Here is a 6,150-nt window from a genome sequence, read left to right as displayed (position 1 = left end):
GCAAAAAACAAAACTTTTATTGTTGAAAAGCCACTGAGACTTGGAGTTGTTTGTTATAGCAACCAGCATTAATTACACTGACTAATACAAGTAATATCCCAAGTTAAAAAACTGAGACTCCAAGAACCATGGTTTATATTCAGGTCTGCCTCATAGCAGGTGTAGGACTTCTGCCCCCATGGCACCCGTCCCTGGTGACGTGGAGCTGGTCCTGGCTCAGGTTCCAGCTCTCTGTGGAACTCCAAGAAAGTCACTTCTCCTCTCTGGGCCTCAGTTTTGCCATCTGAAGAATGAAAGCTTCGTCCTGGATGGTGGCGTGGGGCACTTTTAAGGCAAGTCTTCTTGTTGCCCACAGCCCAAATGCATCATTCCACAGGGACTCTATGTAGAGTCACCACCCACAGTTTTTGGGTTCATTGCAAGAGGAGGGTCAGAACTTTTTATTTTCCAGAAGAGTTATTCCAGCCGATTATGTAATCATCTACATTTAGAATGCCTTTACAGTAACCATGGCAACCATGGCATATGTGTATGTTTCAAACTCTGTTCCAAATCTGCTGATGAGGATAAAGAATTGGCTCTCTGTGTGGACCTTACAGGACCGAGCTGGTTCTGCTCCCTCCTCTGTGGGGCTTAGCTTGGCTGCCAGCCATGAGGAGCCAAGACCAGGAAGGGAAGGGCTTTCCTAATGAAGGTGACCAATAACTGAGCTGAATTTTGCCAGATGAACTGAGGTGTTCCAGGCACAGAAGACAGACAGGGAACTCTGGTTGGAAGGTAGAGCATGTGCAAAGGCCTGGGGGAATGAAGTGCTTTGCTGTGTCCGGGAAACAAGCAGATGGGTATTTCTTAGGTACATGTATGACAAGTAGACAGTGGCAGAGGCTGGGGAGGTAGACCATCAAGGATTTTGTGTGCCAAGTTCAGGAATTTAGACATGATTCTCAACCCACCCCCCCAACCTCCCCACATCACCTGTAGACCTTTTGAACCAGCATCTCCCAGGGTGGACCCAGCCATCCACATTTCTTAAGTCCTTTCCAACAGTATGGTGGTCCCTCAAAAAATTAAAAACAGAACTACCATGTGACCCAGCAATCCCACTTATGGGTATGTATCCAAAACAACTGAAAGCAGGGTCTCAGAGAGGCATTTATACACCCATGCTCATAAAGCATTATTCACAACAGCAAAGAAGTAGAAGCCACCTAAGTGTCCACTAATGGATGGAAGGGTATCAAGACAACATGGTCTATACATACAATGGAATATTACTCAGCCTTAAAAAGGAAGGAAATTCTGACATAGGCTCCAACAATGGCTGAACATGTCCATCTGGAGGATAGTATGTTGAGTAAAATAAGCCAGTCACAGAAACACAAATATGGTATGTTTCCACTTATATGAGGTACCTAATCAGATTCACAGAAACAGAAAGCAGAAGGTGGCTGCTAGGGGCCCGGGGAGGGGTAATAGGGAGTTGTTTAATGGGCACAGTTTTGGTTTCTCAAGATGAGAAAGTTCTGTATTTATACTGCACAACAGTGTAAGTATAATTAACATTACTGAACTGTACACTTAAAAAAGGTTAAGATGGTAAATTTTATGTTATGTGTTTTTACCACAATTTTCTAAAAATAAAAATTTTCCCAGTGTATCTGATAGCCCATTGTCGGGAGCCCTGGGGAGCCACTGAAGGATTATGATTACGGGTGTTATGAGATCAAATCTACATTTCAGAAGGAGCAACCTGGCTAAAAACTGGAGGAGGGGGTCATGCAAGATAAAAACTGAAGGTGGGAGATATTTGGCCAAGAGAGACCAAGGTTCTGAACTGCGCTGGGAGTGAGGAGGAGAGCTGAGAGATGCGTTGTTTAATCAGGTTTTATTATCCCCATTTTACAGGTGAGAAAATGAGGTGCAAAGATATCTACCTTGCAGCAGGTCAAGTAGAGAGGATTCATTTCTAGGTAAGTCTGGTTCCAAGGGGTCAACTACACACAGTTCACTGCCCCCTTAGGGAGGCAGGATGCTCCTCTCCTATCCAAGAAGCATATCAAAAGGAGTGTGTAGACTTGAGGAAAGACAGATTCTCTTGCTGCAAGAAATGGCTGAAAGACTTCAAGGCCATGCCACCAGGACTTAGGCCAGACCCCAGATAGGGAATATAGCCCTGAAAGTCAAAGATGCTTGGGTCCAAAAGGCCTCTGGCTTCTGGAAGGCTGTTGCAAGCTTCAGGGACCACAGTTGCCCTTGATCTTGGCCAGAAGAGAGAACAAATGCCGAGAGGAACTCAGCCTCCTCCCAGGCCTCAAGGACATTTTACTCTCCCCTCCTGCCTCAGGGCCTTTGCACCTGCTCTTCCTCTGCAGGGAAATTCCTTTTATCTCCCACTTTCTCACATCTGCTTAACCCTTATTCCTCTTTCAGATCTCAGTTTTAACTGCAAAGAAGCATTCTTTCACACATACATACACACACACACTTGCACACTAGATCAAGCCAGTGCTCCCCCACGGTCCCTTCTCATAGTCCCCTGCACTTCTACCAACCTAGTCAGTCTCTCAGGAGAAACATATGGCACAGCCATTCTGGGTAACCCAAGATTCTAAAGAGACCATGGTCAAGGGGAAGGGAAACACAGAGGTTCATGCAGTGCTCCAGAGCTAAGAACAGTGGGACATCATTAACACCCCTTGGCCTCACGGGGAGAAAGCTGTACCAGAATCTGAGAGCTGGGTGGAGAGATGTGCCGTTCAGTAAGGACACAGCCAAGTCCCAGAGATCTGGGGGAATAAATACCCCATTTCCCTCCCTCTCTCCCTCCGGTCTCTGGTCAGGCCCCCTATGGCCCAGTCTCTAAAAGCAGAGAACAGAAAAGCCATTGATGCAGTCCACAGTGATCAGCCTCCAGGGCACAGAGGAGGGTAGAGGGAGGAAGGTAGAGTGTGGATCTGGAGAGGCAAACAGCATCCAGCACACCTGGTTCCACCTTATAATTAGGGGGATATGCAAGTTTGTTTGATTATTGAAAGCTTGGCACATTCAATCTTGAACTCCATGAGGGACTAGGTCACGACTTTATTCCTAGCAGTTAGCACAGCACATGCATATAGAAGACACCTACTAAATATTTACAGGATGTATGAATGAAAAAAGTTGAATGAATGAGTAAACTCCTCAATATAAAGAGCAGACACGCACAGAGGGAAGGCCTCAGGATCACTCAGGACCAGCCACTCCCGTTCAGACCCAGAAAACTGGGGAGGAATGGTCATCACTGAGCTGCAAACATGAAGACATGACATTCAACCCCTTGTCACCCAGCCTAGGTCAGCCCCATCCAAGGGCAGGGCCTGGAGTAGATCAGCTGCCCTAACATACTATATTCTCCCCCAACTAACTCAGACCTGGACCCCACTGTCCCAGACTCAGTGTGGGACCCCAAGGAACCCCAGTCCTACCTCCCACCAACTCATCTGGCAGGTCCTGTCCATCCTTCTACCACACTGACCCCTGCATTGTCCAGCCTGACTGTCCACAAGTCAACATGCCTCCCCTAATAGTGTGGTTAGGACAGACTGCCTGGAACTGCTACCGCCTGCCCACCACTCAGTTCTGTGGCCAAATTATACCCCCCACCCATCCCCAGGCCTTACCTAGCCCAGTCCCACTGTCTTCCCTTGGGGCTACTGCCAGCATCCCAGCATTTCAGATGGCAATTTCTGCATAACATTTAACCAATTAGAGTGGCTTGGGAGAGGAAGGCATCTGTAGGCTTTGATCGCAAGACAAGCTTCAAGCCAATAAGGTCTGGTTCTGCCTTCCTGTTATCTCCCTCTACATGGAGAAGGATACCAAGTCTGCTGTGTATGGATGTAAAAGTTGCTCACTGCACAAAGGTGCCCAGCTGGATGGAACAGTGAGTGTTGAAATCCAGCCCACACTCCACCGGTCAAGTTGTGCACGTAGCATGAGCTGGGTCTACCCAAAGTAAGGAGTGCCTATCTCTAATTTGAACAAAGATGCCTATGGGCCAGGGGGCCACCCTGAAACAGATCCTATACAAAATCTGGGCAAAACAGCTTGTACTCAACACATGTGGGACCTGGAATATTCTCTACATATCTCTGAATTTCAGGAAATCAGATGGCTTCAAGGCTAGTCCTTCCTGTGGAAATTCTTTACACAAAAAAGACCTTCTGGAGTTAACAAAAGATATCACTGCAATCACATTTATCAAAAAAAGCATGGCAATCAATGTCTCATGCACAGACTGTATTTCAAATGCCCTTAATCAATGGCTGTGCTAATTACACATTTATTGCAATTAATTTCATTTCAATTATGCCTTAATTACTAACCTTGAGTGAGATTGGGCAGCTCAGAGAATTCATGTCACCACAGAGCTGGGACCCAGAGATAAGTTGCCATCATCCTTCGATTGAAAGATGCTGCTCCGTTAAAAGTTGGTTTATTGGATCAAAGCCTTTTTTGGGGGAGGAGGGGTTGGTTTCTCCAGGGAGGCAATTCATAATGTGAGTCTGAAATTGAATGCAGGAAAGCAAGCAGCTGTGCTTACTAATTAACTGGAGCTGGTTTTTAATTTGCTTCTTATTGATGCCTGTTCCTCGCTGGTTCATTGGCTGTGGTCAGAGGATAAATGCCTTCAGAGTTCACGCTTTTGTGGTGTCCTCAGCTTCTGGCTCAGTCCCATTTGCTCCTTCTCTTCCCTCCAAAGGAGGGCTCCTTCTTACACCTTCCTCACATCTACTAGGCTCAGCTCTGCATTCCTGGGGCAGGGTCCAAGGCTGGGGCACCTTGGCATCAATGGCCTGCCCACTGACTCCCAAGAACACCATTCCAACAACCCAGATGGGGGTGTTGGGAAGGAACTTGCCCTGTGGCAGAGCAAAAGCAGAACTCAGGCTCTGGAATCCCGCAGTCCTGGGTTCAAGTCTAGTTCTGATCATTCCTAGCTCTGTGGTCTTGAACAAACCATTTAATCTCCTGAGTCAAGTAAATGAAAAACAAAAGTGTCCAACACTTGGTAGGAGCTCAAAGTGTCAACTGCCTTCCACAATAAACCCCTCTCTGGGGCTTACAGCAAACTCACCTCTGGGACATTTCTTTGTTTCCAGGAGAGCAGATATTTCCCCAAAACATCTTTTTGTAGCCAGCTCAGGAGAAGGAACTGTAGAAATCTGCTAGTCCAGACCTTCATCTTAATGATGGGGAAACTGAGGCCAAGGAGGGGGAAGCTGGAGGTCACACAGTGAGTAGATGCCAGAATTAGACTAGAACTAAGTCACCTGATCCCCAGTCCTAGAATTTCCCTGCCACATGACAAGATAGCCTCTTTAGAAAGCCATTTGTCAGTATCTGGTAAAGACTGTAGACATAAATATCCTGTGTCTGCTCAAGGAGAGAGATATAAAGATGTTTAGTGCCGCTTTGTTTGTCATCAGAAACAAAAGTATGGACAACCTAAATATCTCTCAGTAGAGAAACACAGAGGCAAAGTGTGATGGATTCACAGGCTGGAACACTACACAGCCATTAAAACGTATGTACTTGATCTATGTCATTAGCATGGATGAATTTCTAAAACTAAATGTTTGAAATTTTTCAAGATTTTATTTATTCATATGAGAGCAACAAGCAGAAGCAGGGGGAGGGGCAGAGGCAGAGGGAGAAGCAGACTCCCCCCTGAGCAGGGAGCCCGACGCGGGGCTCGATCCCAGGACCCTGGGACCATGACCTGAGCCGAAGGCAGATGCTTAACCGACGGAGTCACCCAGACGCCCCCAATGTTTGAATTTTTAAATCAAGCTTCAAAATATTTACAGCATGGTATCACTTAATGTTAATTTTTTAAATTCACAAAGGCAAAGAGAGAGATATTAAAACATGAGCAGGAAGAATATGTCAATTGAGGACAGGATCTACCTGGAGAACAGGATTGAGGAGGGGCACAAAGGGGCACTTACAACATTGTGCATAGCATTTTACTTACCTTTTTAAGAAATATTCAAAGCAGGGGCGCCTGGGTGGCTCAGTCAAATAAGCATCTGACTCTTGATTTCAGCTCAGGTCGTGATCTCAGGGTCATGAGATCAGGCCCCGAATCGGGCTCTGTGCTGGGCAAGG

The 6,150-nt window shown here is 46.5% G+C and overlaps 1 long non-coding RNA gene across 1 annotated transcript; it reads left to right on the top strand.

Annotated features, from left to right (window-relative positions):
- Positions 1-609: 609 nt before the first annotated feature.
- Positions 610-5,547, top strand: LOC141370547 (uncharacterized). The gene is made up of 3 exons (XR_012374662.1): positions 610-777; positions 1,906-1,970; positions 5,469-5,547. It is a non-coding gene; the product is annotated as an uncharacterized lncRNA (long non-coding RNA).
- Positions 5,548-6,150: the final 603 nt, after the last annotated feature.

This window comes from Callorhinus ursinus, unplaced genomic scaffold (genome assembly GCF_003265705.2).
Source record: "Callorhinus ursinus isolate GAN/ISIS: 27379988/994484 unplaced genomic scaffold, GSC_fseal_2.0 scaffold38, whole genome shotgun sequence".
NCBI lineage: Eukaryota > Metazoa > Chordata > Mammalia > Carnivora > Otariidae > Callorhinus > Callorhinus ursinus.
This window is presented reverse-complemented; position numbering and strand designations above follow the sequence as displayed.